This window comes from Micropterus salmoides, unplaced genomic scaffold, assembly GCF_014851395.1.
Source record: "Micropterus salmoides isolate LMB-PRFRI ecotype aquatic unplaced genomic scaffold, ASM1485139v1 Ms_hic_scaffold_12, whole genome shotgun sequence".
Lineage (NCBI taxonomy): Eukaryota > Metazoa > Chordata > Actinopteri > Centrarchiformes > Centrarchidae > Micropterus > Micropterus salmoides.
In genome coordinates this window covers 35842020-35855793 of record NW_024040263.1, presented here as the reverse complement: position 1 = coordinate 35855793, position 13774 = coordinate 35842020, and the positions used below count along the sequence as shown (strand labels likewise).

The 13774-nt window shown below is 40.5% G+C and overlaps 1 long non-coding RNA gene across 1 annotated transcript; it reads left to right on the top strand.

Annotated features, from left to right (window-relative positions):
• Positions 1–8581: 8581 nt before the first annotated feature.
• On the top strand, positions 8582–13774 carry LOC119898577. The gene is made up of 5 exons (XR_005443601.1): positions 8582–8677; positions 8880–8934; positions 9970–10139; positions 10854–10900; positions 12233–13774. It is a non-coding gene; the product is annotated as an uncharacterized LOC119898577 (long non-coding RNA).

The following is a 13774-nucleotide window of genomic DNA, read 5'->3' as shown; positions in this document are numbered from 1 at the left end:
CCTGAGCTACAATCATCCAGGAGACTCAGTAGAAAAGCTGCTATCTGCTGGACACAAGGATCCACTTTGGAGACTAGACACTCTCAGGTACTAACAAATAACAAAAGCACACACTGTTTCTCTGTCTCACATGGTCGGTTCAGTCTGAACCATCAGCCCTGAACAGTGAAGACTTATAACCTGAGAGTTGCTGCCCCCACTTAGACTGACCTTCTGACCAGTTTCAGACCAGGATCTGGTGTTTATCACTCACTAATGCTGATAACACACATTATTTTTGATAAATAGTCAAGTATTTGTAAACCATAATACCATAGTTTGACCTTGGAAACAACAGTTGACAAAACAAGCTTAGCTCAAGGTCCATTTAGTAGCTTTTCCAGTGTTTTAGATACATTACATACTTCATCATACTTAAACTTCATCAGCAGATGATTAAGGCCTTTTTTTTATGACATTTGAGGACGTTTTTTTTATGTAGTCTTGTACATTGTCTTAACTCACGCTACAAGTTTTTATCAGCTTTTCTGCATGAAAAGTACAATTTTCATGTTGATGCTGTATGGATCAGTCGACTTATTATATATAACTTATTGGACTTGTATTAGGGAATGAGAGCTGAGTTTGTGTACCAGATACATTGACCAGACACTGATGGACAACAGTGTTTTAATTGTTGTGAAAACATTTCTAAGGACATTTAAGCAGTTGCTAGATCCCTGCAAAATTCTACGCCCTTGGTGTTTAACCAGCTTCTGCACAATAGGGCAAATTGTTTTACATACATCAGTAATCTTCTGCTCCAGTATGAATCCTGAGATGTTTGCCGATACACTGCTTGTTATAAGTTGACTAGAAATAACAACTCTTATATCAATATATTTCTTTGATTGACAAGCATTGATTCACTAACAAAAACCACGCATCATATATATATGGATTTAGGATATTTTATTGTATGATACAGATGGAGAAGAGCCGAGATTATATGGCAGAATGTAGGGATCCCGATGGAGGGATGAAGAGATGAGGAAGAAGAGTAAGGGGTCGAGGGATGTGGGGATGAGAGTCGAGGGTAAGGAAATGAAGAGATAAGAGTGATGGATGAGGGAATGGAAAAGTGAGGGATAGAGGGTTGAGGTGAGGGATGGATGGATGGATGAGAACGATGTATCGGAGTCAGCTGGTGGCAGGTAAGCAGAAGACTCAGAGCAGGTGAGCTGTCTCTTCATGTGTCCTGGAATGTCGTTAACCAGGGGAGTTGAGACTCTGTGTAGGGGAACCGTCTCTACATGTGCTCTGCTGCGGATAGAGCCCCCAGTGGTTCCTGCATTCAAACAAGAGAGTGGGTGGGAGGGAAGGATGTGAAAAATAATTCAGAGGGGAAGAGAATGGATAAGGTGTGCTTAAATACTAGCGGGAATGGGATGTGTTTGAGGTGTGGTCTTTATTCCCAAATGTAGTTTATAAAACTTCATGTAAACTGCTCCTAAAAACCCCACCACAGCTTCTGTTACCACTGAAAAAATCAGTACTTGTCCTGTCCTGTTACTCATTGTGACTTTTCTCCCATTATGTTTTCCCATTAAAGGTTTTTTTGGGGATTTTTTCCTCATTTGAATTGAGTTTTAGAGTATTTTGTGTACAGTTAATTGAGTGTGTGTATGAAAGGTGTTTTAAAAATGCAGCTGTTTAGTTTTTATGTGGATCTGAGTGAAGTTTTATGAGGTTCATTCTAACTGTTTCTTCCTCCAGGGTGGAACACTGTGGAGAGCAGTGGCTGAAACCTGGTGTGAGGAAGTGTAAGTGTCTGTATGATTTATTAAAACATGGCAGCACATGTTAAAGTAGTTTGGATCATAAGCTTGTGGAAAGAAGATCCAAAAGATGAGTCACTCATACAGATTGATCTTAATCAGTCTGTTAAAACCTTTATTGATAGCCTGTTAAATACACAACTGCTATGTTTAAGTTGGTACACGAAAGTCTTGTGATTTGATTGATGCAAACCATTTTGAGATAGTCACAACCGCAGGTATAATCCTTGCCTCTTTTTTTTGACCAGCAACCAACAAGCAATTGAATTGTTAAAGTCCAGACGATCCAATCCATTAATATATTTAGTCCAAAACACATTGTTACGCAGGGACTGCTGTTGCAAATTAACTGGTAGATGTTTCTAATCTTCCTTGTTTTCCAAATCCAGTTTGCATTTAAACCAGTGGCGACAGGTACATTTCCCTCAGGGGGATGGGAGGGGGCTGCTATAACAAAAATCAAACAGTTGCAAAGGTGTTTCACAAGTGTATTTAAGCAAAGCCATGATCATGAAAGACTATAAGACCTAATTTTCAACCAGACTGAAATTGCTGACCTTACGATTGACACCTACTTGACCAAACGGAGCTTCAATGTCATGCCCATGCTGAAAAGAATTGCTTTCCCTTCAGTGTGCGAACTATATATATATATATATATATATATATATCAGTATAACATCTATAACAAAGGGGGGCGCAGACTTGCAGACTGCTAAATCATTAATAGCTGCAAGCATGTAGGCCTGGGGCTGACTGTAAAAGTAGAAACAAGGATATGCTAATTCAGTGTATTGCGCTAAAGCCACATGAAGGGAGACATTGAGTAAATCGACGTACCTGCCGCCATTGTAGATATTTTAGACATATCCTTAAAAAGCGTGTAAAATATTCATTGTCTGTGGTATTGTTGTCATATTTGATAATAATAAATAATAAATCAGGTGTGTTAGATGGTAAACTGCTGCTGTATTGTGTCTCGTTCTCTCCATCAGATGCCTGTGTGCTTACACTGGACGCAAACACATTAAATAGAAACATCCAACTGTCTTACAACAACAGGAAAGTAAGAGCAGTGACAGAGGAGCAGCTATATCCTGATCATCCAGAGAGGTTTGAGCACTGGCCTCAGCTTCTGTGTAGAAATGGTCTGACTGGTCGCTGTTACTGGGAGGTCGAGTGGAAAGGAAGGGTTTATATATCAGTGAGTTACAGAGGAATCAGCAGAAAAGGACAAACATTTGACTGCTGGTTTGGAGGGAATAATCAGTCCTGGAGTCTGAGGTGCTCTGACATTGAAGGTTACTGTGTCTGTCACAATCAGATCAGGACAGTCCTCTCCTCCTCCTCCTCCTCCTCCTCCTCCTCCTCCTCCTCTAACAGAGTAGCAGTGTATGTGGACTGTCCTGCTGGCACTCTGTCCTTCTACAGAGTTTCCTCTGACACACTGATCCACCTCCACACCTTCAACACCACATTCACTGAACCTCTTATGCTGGCTTTGGGTTATTGTCACCTGATTCCTCAGTGTATCTGTGTTCTCTGTAGGAGTTAGAGTCTCCTCCTGTTAGCAAAAAAACTGCTCAAAAACACACATACAATGTTTTTGTAAGTCACACTAACTTAAAATTACAAAAAAATGTGTTTTTGTTCTGGTGAATGGACACCATAATGTTAAATACCTTGAAACACTACAATATGTGGTTTCTGTTGAAGATAAAGATTGTAGTTAAGGTTAGGGTTACTTAGTAAAAAATGTATTTTCCAATAAAATCATGTTCCAAGTTGGTATATAAAGAAAAACAATTTTACCAATTATCTTATTTAGTAGAAATATGATGCCACAGTGTTTGTTAATGGGACATGGATTAGAAAATAAACCTGTGATGCGTTTAACCAGAATCAAGTTATTGGTATATCTGTTGTTGATCATTGAAGGCTGAAATTTCTTTGAATTTTTTATTTTGCCAATATACTGAGCTGATTACACAGCCACATTGTTTTTTATTGTTTTATTTTTCATAATTACAGTTGAAATTATCTCTGTTTTCTGTTTGAAAAGCACGTTTTAATGCTTTACTATGAGGTTAAATTGCTTAATCTTAGGTTTCATTTACATACACATCAGAACTGTCTTAACTGAAGGAAACCAATTTGAGGGAACTGAAAATAACTGGATATGTTAAACATTAACTTCAGAAAGTCATCTTGTGAGCTATTTGGTTGCATAACGAAATTCTGTCAACACATAAATAAAATAAATCAATACATCAGTACACCCCTCACATTTTTGTAAATATTTGATTACATCATGTGACAACACTGAAGAAATGACACTTTGCTACGATGTAAAGAAGTGAGTGTACAGCTTGTATGACCGTGTAAATTTGCTCTTCCCTCAAAAGAACACATCACACAGCCTTTTTTGTCTAAACAGCTGGCCACTGGAGTCCTCTTCCACTCCTCTATGACGACATCACGGAGCTGGTGGATGTTAGAGACCTTGTGCTCTCCACCTTCCGTTGATGCCCCACAGTCAATATGGTTCACATAGTAATAAATTCTACATATATATTTGTTCTTGTCTTTACTTTTGTTGTTTGCTGCTGATTGAATTAACAGTCGAATGTGACATGTGACAGTACAAGCTAAATATACATAAAAAGCTGAACTCTTGCTTATGAAGTCTAGTAGAAGTTGAAAAGTGAAAATACTCCCCAAAAAGGTTTCACATGAAATATTGAAAAGTAATCATGCAGTGTAATTTCTGTGTGTGCAGGAGTAATTTCAATTTCTACCTTATACTTTGAGAAATAAGTAGCCTTACACTCCAGAGCCTAAGAAGTTTTGGAAGAGTGCCTTGTTTGCTGTTCTGATATAAGTCAAGTTTAAAGAAAGACAAATGTGCGCGCATCATGTGAACGTGTGCAATTCATTGTGACTGTAAGGATCGCTGGGTGCGCAAAGCAGATGAGAGCCCAAATGCATGACACTGAGTTGAGATTGAGTTCCAGGTTTTATTTATCCCAAGCACGACAACAGGCATGAACAGAACTCACGAGTACAGGAACGTCCAAAAGGTAGCAGGTAATAACACAAGTGAAAGACATGAGGCCAACAAGGCAGACAGACAGAGTTACCGAACACTAGACGAAAGACAAGACAGACCCCCAAAACCCAGACCAAAATAACACTAACTAAACACAAAAGGGCAAAACCAAGGATGGCCAACCGGCAGAGCGCGACAGTACCCCTTCACCGGCGAGCATCTCCAGATGGTCAACAAAACAGCACAAAAACAAGGCACAAGCCGGCCCAGGGTGGGCGGAGGGAGGACAGGAGGAGGGCAAGTTGAGCCAGGGTGGGCGGAGGGAGGACAGGAGGAGGGCCAGACCAGGAACTCTCAGGTGGGTGGCCAGAGGGCAAGGCAAGGGGGCGACAGAGTTCGGGAGGTCGCACAAGCAGGCCAAGGGGACAAAACAGTCCGGGGGAACCACCCAACAGGCAGATCATGCCCAGGAAACAGTTCAGGAGGCCGTCCCGGAGGGCGACCCAGGAAGCCGTGCAGAACAGGGGGGCCACAGAGTTCAAGGGGTTGGCTGGACGGCCAACAGTGAGGCAGCAAACCCACTGGGGGCCGAGCAGGAGGCCGACGGCAAGACCTCTTTGGAGGTCGGCACCCAAAGCTTGGGTGCTCTGGAGGCACAGCTGGGCTGAGGACCACCGGCGAGACAGCTGGGCTGGAGGCCACGGACCGGACACGAGGAGCGGGAACCGGTCTGGCCACCGATGGAGGGCAGGCAGGCGGCTAGCAGCGCTAGCATGCCGGGGATGAGGGCAGGTGGGCAGGCAGGCGGCTAGCAGCGCTAGCAGGCCGGGGATGAGGGCAGGTGGGCAGGCAGGCGGCTAGCAGCGCTAGCAGGCCGGGGATCACGCTGGTTGCAGACGGGTGGTGCTGGTGCCCTGGTCGCCTCCTATGACCACCACGGGAACTCGAAAAGATGGCCAGGCGACTTCCCTCAGAGGAGGACTCCGGGGGAAGCCTAGTCTCCAGGCTATCAGGCCATAGGCTAGCTGCCCGTGCTGCCTCTGACTCCCTGGCCTTCATGGTCAGGTAGGCCAGGAGAGTCATAGTCCCTGAGTCCTGAGTAGGTAGGGCAGGCAGGCGGACGGACAGGCTAGGCGGAGGACTAGCCACGCTAGCCGAGCAGGATACTGGCAGGACAGGCAGAGGGCTAGCGGCGCTAGCCGAACACGTTCCAGGCAGGACAGGCGGAGGGCTAGCAGCCGGGGAGATGACGGCCGGAGGCTAGCGGTCCGGGTGTTAGCCATTTCCAGGCTAACAGACTGAGGAACTGATGAGGACTTGGCTGGGGGATGGGCTGAGGTGTGGAGGAAGTCACAAACCCACCCAGGGAGAGAGTCTGCTGCTCCTGGCTGAGCAGCCAGGCTCTTCCAGGCAAGGGACACGAAGCTGCCTTATGGCTAACATGACTAGCCCCATACCACATATTCCTCAACACGTCAGTCTGTTCCTCAGTTAGAGTGTCTGCTGGGCTCTTAATTGGCCCGGTCATTCTGTCAGGATCGCTGGGTGCGCAAAGCAGATGAGAGCCCAAACGCATGACACTGAGCTGAGATTGAGTTCCAGGTTTTATTTATCCCAAGCACGACAACAGGCATGAACAGAACTCACGAGTACAGGAACATCCAAAAGGTAGCAGGTAATAACACAACATCCAACAAGACTGACATGAGACAATGACTGGGCAAGGACAAGACAGAAACACCAGGTATATATACACAGGGACTAACGAGCAGGGCGGGAGCAACACAGGTGAAAGACATGAGGCTAACGAGGTACAAGTAGGGAGAGAGAGAGAGAGCAGGGGAAAACAGAGACAGACATGCAGAGGGATCACTGGGGTAACAGACATGACAAGGGTTACCGAACACTGGACGAAAGACAAGACAGACCCCCAAAACCCAACAGACCAAAATAACACTAACTAAACACAAAAGGGCAACACCAAGGATGGCCAACCGGCAGAGCGTGACAGTGACGTTGCAAACTGAAGTCTCAGAGCTGATTAAATGCACCTGTGGTAAATAGGTGCATCTATACAGTGTAAGCCACAAAAGACCTTCTCAGAGGTCACAATAAATGATACCTCCAATGGGGCTTCAAAACAATTCAGTGTGCAGATTATTCTTTGTCACAATAGAGTAACTTCTCAGTGAATGTCACAACCAGCACATGACATCAGCTTTTAATTTTTTTACTTTCTACTAACATATGCAAATGTTCACCTATAAATACCTCTTAATAGTTTGGTGAATGTGCTTTTGTTCTAAGTATATTTAGTCTTCTCCATTTGACAAATTATTCCAATACACAAGCAACAGTTTAATTAAAATCATATCTTTCATAAAAACATAAATATTAAAAGGTTACAAATGTAAATGTAAAATAATGTGTTTTAATTGTAATTATGATAGAACCTATGGATAGGTACCCAGTGTCAAAATTTAAAATAACTAGTGTTCAGGTATTGTGTTCTAAAAGTATTTTAAACAAAGGCTAAGCAAAGAAGCAGCGAGCAATGCTGGAGGCGGGACTTTTATATTCTGTATGGACACAGTTGCTCATAATCTTGATGGCTTCTGCAATCACCTCAAAAGATGAGATTGTCTCAGCATGATAATCTCCCTGCCATTTAAAACAAATGGTGATAATGTGCAATACCCTTACTCATATGTGCAATTTAATCTTTGCTGCTGGACACTGCAGTAACACTCTATGCTGACAGGCAATGTGCAATAATAATCTACACTGCAAGACAGCACTCGGAACACTCAAGTCAGCTCTTATTGTACACTGGACAAAATTATAAACGCAACACTTTTTTTCATTTTTTTGCATTTATGGAAGTGGTGTGTGCATTTATTACTTTTGAGACTCCTTTAGCTCCATATAACTAAGGGATGGTTCAGGATTCAACTGACCAGCCCTGACCATAAGCTTTATCAAAGAGGAACGTCTTAAGCCTATACCGAATACTGAAAGTGTAAGCATTATTGGTCTCTTGATGGGCACACGGTCATGTTATTGTTACAGTGTTTGCAGTATAAATAAAATATGTTTTTCCACCAGGGCAGTAAAATATGAAGTTTGATCTATCACAATACAGCGCTGGAGAACAACGTTAGAAATTAAAATCCTACTACATATTTTTTCCAGCAGGGCAGTAAAATGTCAAGTTTAGCTTTCTGATCTAAGCTTCCATGCTTGACTGTTTTATTGCCAATTAATCAGCCCATATAACTGTCTCACATTTCTATCCACGTAATGTTAGCAAAGCCAAAATAACTTACAGCCCTGGAGAATAAGGTTACATGAAATTACAATCCAATTAACGTTACATATTTCACAACACTGACAAGAAAACACGTTACTTCTCTCAGTGATTATGGCTGGCTTCGACCTAAAGCAATCAAACAACAGTTTTCATTTGCAAGATCCACACGCTGTCGGCTCGTGCTGAATAGTACGTGCAACGTTAGTGCTCCATTTGTCCAAGTTTCACTTCTCTTCTTACTTCTAGTAAACCAGATGACTCAGTTTCATTTTCAGATTATTTTATGTTATGTTACATGCAGGTTAAGGGCAACTAGCACCACCTAGTGGTTACTTTAAAACTGCTGTCAGCTGAATGTCATTGTTGTATTGGTAAACTGTGATCACATGGGTAGGGTCACAGTTCAGACCAGCCATTTTGCACTTAGTTTGGAAAACAAGGTGCTTTGTTTTGTTTAATCTTCGGCATCCACCTGTATTGAACTCTGGATAAGCTTTGATTGTAAGTTATATTACGTGTTTTGACTTTATAGATAAGGACTGATGCAAATGTCGTTGTATAAATTCATATTTGGTGAGATTTATATTTAATTACATAATCTGTTTTTGCCATGTGTAGTGCAGCCATCCGTTTAATTCCAGCATGTACATTTTTACACAGTTTTTAGTTTCGTTAATAGCTTTCTTTGTGTGTTTGCTTTTAGTATCACAGAGCTGTTGGAAAACACTGCAAGAATGCAAGTTGATGAAGACAAACAAGTAAACAGCCCTCAACCTTACTTCCACATGTCACACATCATTTAACCCTTAAATCTGTTTAGCCATCTGTCACCTTGTGTAGCACAATCAGTGGACAGAATATTTCCTCTTCTTCTTCTTACGCATTCAGTGTAGTGATGAGTGTTGTGGGGTTTTGTTCTTGGCTGGGTTTCCCTCAATAATAGACCAGAAACACAGAAGTCATTAAGTCTGTATCTTTTAGATTTTGCAATAATTTATTTACATAAGAAAAGGTATAAAATATGAAAATGACAATTAATACAGATTACATAAAGTTATAATTAAGAAAAATAATAAAAATAATGGAAAATGAATTGAACTTGAGATCACTTTAGCCTCCTCAAAGGAGTCTCCTACCAATATCCTAAAGATTACTCAAAACCCTCAAATTCACTCAGATTAGCCTTCTAGAATCATTGGACATTAAACTTTACATTCTATTAATATTAGATGATTCATTAATTCCTAATTCTTAGAAAGAGATTACTGACCCAATTTTGCCATCTGGAGAAAGTCTACCGGCCACTCCTTGTTAAGTCAAATATAAACCCCCCAAAATTACAGCCACGTAGGCAACATGGTGGATTTCTAACTGCGTCATCTCACTTCTGGTATGCTAGGTCTCTGTGTTATTCAAGTTCAACAAAACAAGTCATTAATATGATATCCCCCTTGAGTAGTTTTCCAGGAAGAAATTTCTCAATTCCCAGAAACACACAAATCTTCTAAACTTTTGGTTGGCAACATGGTTTTCACCAGAAATCAAGGATAAGACATAGACAAGACATAGAATTTAGGTAAAGAAAGTATAATTTTGTTTGTTCTCTTAGCATGAAATACTCATATATATACATATACATATACACTTGTATAACATGCTATGATAAGTATGATGACATTCTTCACTCTAATGGATCCTTATCTTGTTTTATGTGTTTAAAATGTCAAATGACCTTCCATTTCCCATCATGTGTATACAAAACTTTCCATGTAACCTTAAATTAATTTCTACAGTGTCTACAGGGACGGAATTATACAAGAAGAAGAACAACGCAGTGATGAAACGCGCTCTGTAGTGCTGTTTGTCTGTTTACGGCTACTGTAGAAACATGGTAGCGCAACATGGCGACATCCATGGAGGGGGGGTCCTGCAGTGTCTGTAGATAGAAATGTCTCATTCTAAGGTAAATAAAATATAATGGTTCATTATGTAAGGTCTTTATACACCACTGGAAACATAGTTATGGATATTATATGACATTTCTGTCTGGCAAGGCAAGGCAAGTTTATTTGTATAGCACAATTTAACAACAAGGTAATTCAAAGTGCTTTACATAAAACATAAAAGCAACAGGGAAATATGTAAAAGTTTAAAAGCAACATAAATATAATAAAAGTTACAGTGTTAAAATCAGGGTTAAAAGAGTTAAATGGAAAATAATAAAAAGCTAGAAACAAAGAAAAAGAAAACAGGACAGTAAAAGTTACAGTGCAGTGTAAGTTATCAGTAAAAAGAAAAATCTTAAATATTTAATTAAAAGCAATGGTAAAAAGAGAAGTTTCAGCAGACCTGCAGTTTTCTGGGAGCTTTTATTGGTTGGCTTGTGATGATGATTGGCCAGCTTCAGAACAGTTTGACCAATGAGCAGCCAGGCCAGACTGCACAGACTTCCAATCATACTGGAATCCACCTGGAAAGGACACAAGAGAAAACACAGGGATGGGGGAAAGACAGAAAACAGGACTTGGCTTGCTTGGCACGCAACACAAGATAAACTCATGATAAAACAGTAAAAGTTGAACTTCAGACTGGTTTACAGTGTTTTCATACTGCTGGGTGGAGTTTTTATTGAAGCAGGTCACACTGTGTCTGAATCTAATCCACTTTTTCTACACAGACCGAATCAAGCTCCTGGACTGACGGACATTTATGGAAGTAAGTTAGGTAAGTGGAACTCTGCTAAATCTGAATTCCCTTTTCTTCTTCTTTCTTTCTTTTTTTCTCTGCTAAAAGTGTTTGCGCAACAAATTGTGTTACAAATTCTACCCACTACTCAAGCAAAAATTGTCCCTCATAGACCTCATGGTGGCACTATAACAATCAACTTTACATTTTTGCTATTATCTAGAAAACGGTTTTGTTTAGAGTCAAACTCGCTGAGCAGTCCTGGGATATTCTTCCACTAGGGGGCGCTGCACTTGAAAAAGTTTATACCTCGTATAAATTGCGCTGCATGGATTCATACAAAATTCAGATTGTACAATCTAGGGCCACTACTCAGTTGATGCATAAAATTTGGTAATGATTGCTCGAAGTGGGCGTGGCTTATTAAGATAAATATAAACTTCTAGACATTTCTCATTCCAAACTTTAAAAAATCTAAGAAAATCACCCTTTCATCCAGGAGAGCTGAATTTCTTTCAGCACATCCACTGATTTGTGGCCAACGTTTACCTTACTGCAATCTATGGTCAACTCAGAAGTCAGTCACTCTATATTTTTCAGAATATGCTAATTCAATTAACATCTCTATCTCCACAAGTCTTTCTTGAAACGCTCTCAAACTCGATAGAGTCGTTCTCTAGATGGCCGATATGAAGTTTTTCAAAGAGTTTTTATATTGGTCAAACGCTGAGTCTGCAGTTATATTCTGTATCTTACTTTAACTTGTACAGAATGCACCGCTTTTTTTTCTTTCTTTTTTTTGCTCAGTGTTCAAATCAATGATGAGTGAGGCAAAGATAAGGCAAGGAAAGTAATGGGAAGTTAGTGTTGTAGTTTGTCTGCTGATTTGGCAGGTTATCAACACGGTGAACAGCAGCAGCAGAGAGTGTGCCACCAGTCCACTTCTAGTGTTTAAAAGATAACATCCTTCAGGGTCTCAGTAAGTCAGGATAGTCCCAACTAGCATAAATGTTTCATAATGTTTTGTGACTCATGTATGATGCGATTACGACTTTTATGAAAAACTGCTGATTTGAACAAGGTTTTGTAAAATAAATATTCGTTCCTCTGACAGTATCACTATCAGATTTAGTACTTAGACACAGTCCAGTTTTCCAGAATATTTGGACGAAACCCATGGTTTGATTAACCAGATACTTTTTCACTAATCACAGTGAGCATTTATTTAGATCAACCTGAAGGTGGCATCATTTGTGCCAGAAAATTATATCAAGTAATGCCCTTAATCACCTAATCAAAATTTCCCCAAAAGCAACGTGCTAAAATGTTTATCTGATGATATTTTAAATCATCACACTGTTTTCGCCACAGATTCCATGTGTAAAGGAAAAAGGAGCTGGCTGACTGTCTGCAGAGCGGTAAGAGGCTTTTTCACACAAGACTTTTGTTAAATTAATACTAACATCCACTAGATCTTATCAAACCACTATCAATAATATTAAGGTGTACTGCATTTAGAAATCCCGACAGTATGACTTTCAATACCGCCAAAAACTCAAAAACACTCCTCTTTCTTTTAAACTGATCTTCACTAGCAAGGACCACGCCACAACAATGTGTGCTTTAGAGTTACATGCAAATAGGAATGTGTTCTTAACATTAAGCAAAAAAAATAGGTTTAATTCTCTCAGGTGTATTTCACAGGTTTGTGATGACAACGACTCTTCAGCCATCCAAGAGGCCCTCCCTTCATTAGCATTCAATATATTTGTGGTCAAGAAAATTCAGGGAGGGAGGTCTTAAAAAGCAAGCTGGAGTAGCCATCACAGGAGCAATGGTCCTTTTTGATATTTCCATTGTAGCACAGTCTTTCACCTACCTAATGGGCCTTTTAAGGTTTTTCACAAGATCTTCGTGGAGCTGGAGGATGGGAACTACAAAATGTTCTCTAAAGTCCACGATCTCAAGGTCATCTTACTGGTCTAAAAGCCATACAGACATTGGTCAGACAAGGTGGAGGACTGTGGAGGACACTTTTTTGAAAGTGTAGTATTGAAAAATCTGTACAAAACATATTTGTTATTGCACTTTTTTTTATTTGGGTGTTTGAGTGGAAGTTTAATATACTCTTCTTTTGGTTGCTGCGTTTAGTTGAAAGTTATGAAAAGTAAAAACAAATTCATTTTCCACAAAACATGTCTTAGAGTATGATTTTGTGCTTCACAACTATAACACTAACTTGTTCAATATTTTTCCACATCCTTATTGTATTAGTTATTTTTATAAACATTTACTCATCTTAATAAGACACCGTTTAGTTTAGGTAGCTGCAAATGTGCATTGTTAATGGTTAACAAGTGCATAATAAAGGATTTATTAATTTAAATAAGTCTTGCCTTTCTTGGAAGAGAAAGGACAACAACACCACAACACATGAAACAAATAACAGGTGGGTAAAAAACCTGTCAGATAGTGAACTCATCCAATCAGAGCAAGACATTCTGGCCAAAGGATTAAACTTTGGCATCACACCACAGCAGCTGCCTATAGTGGACCTCATCACAGCAACAGAATCGGCCATTAAGAAAAACAAATTCACTGAAACAGAAGCAGAAGAGCTAAAGATATCAGCAGCCCTTTCTAATGCGAAGGCTACCCCTTCCAACCTCACCATCCAAGAAAGGAAGGCTGTGACATCACTGAGCTATGATCAACAGATCACTATCCTACCTGCTGACAAAGGAAGATGGTTTGGAGACAAACACATATGAGACACTGAGGCGAGACCCAACCAGCGGGAACAAGAAAAAGCCTTCTGGGGAAGACCCTGCCAAATCTGACCAGTGATGACATGTATAGCCGCATGTCGTCATTCCGCCGCTGGTTGTCGAGGTGGTGTCCAGCAAACGATGT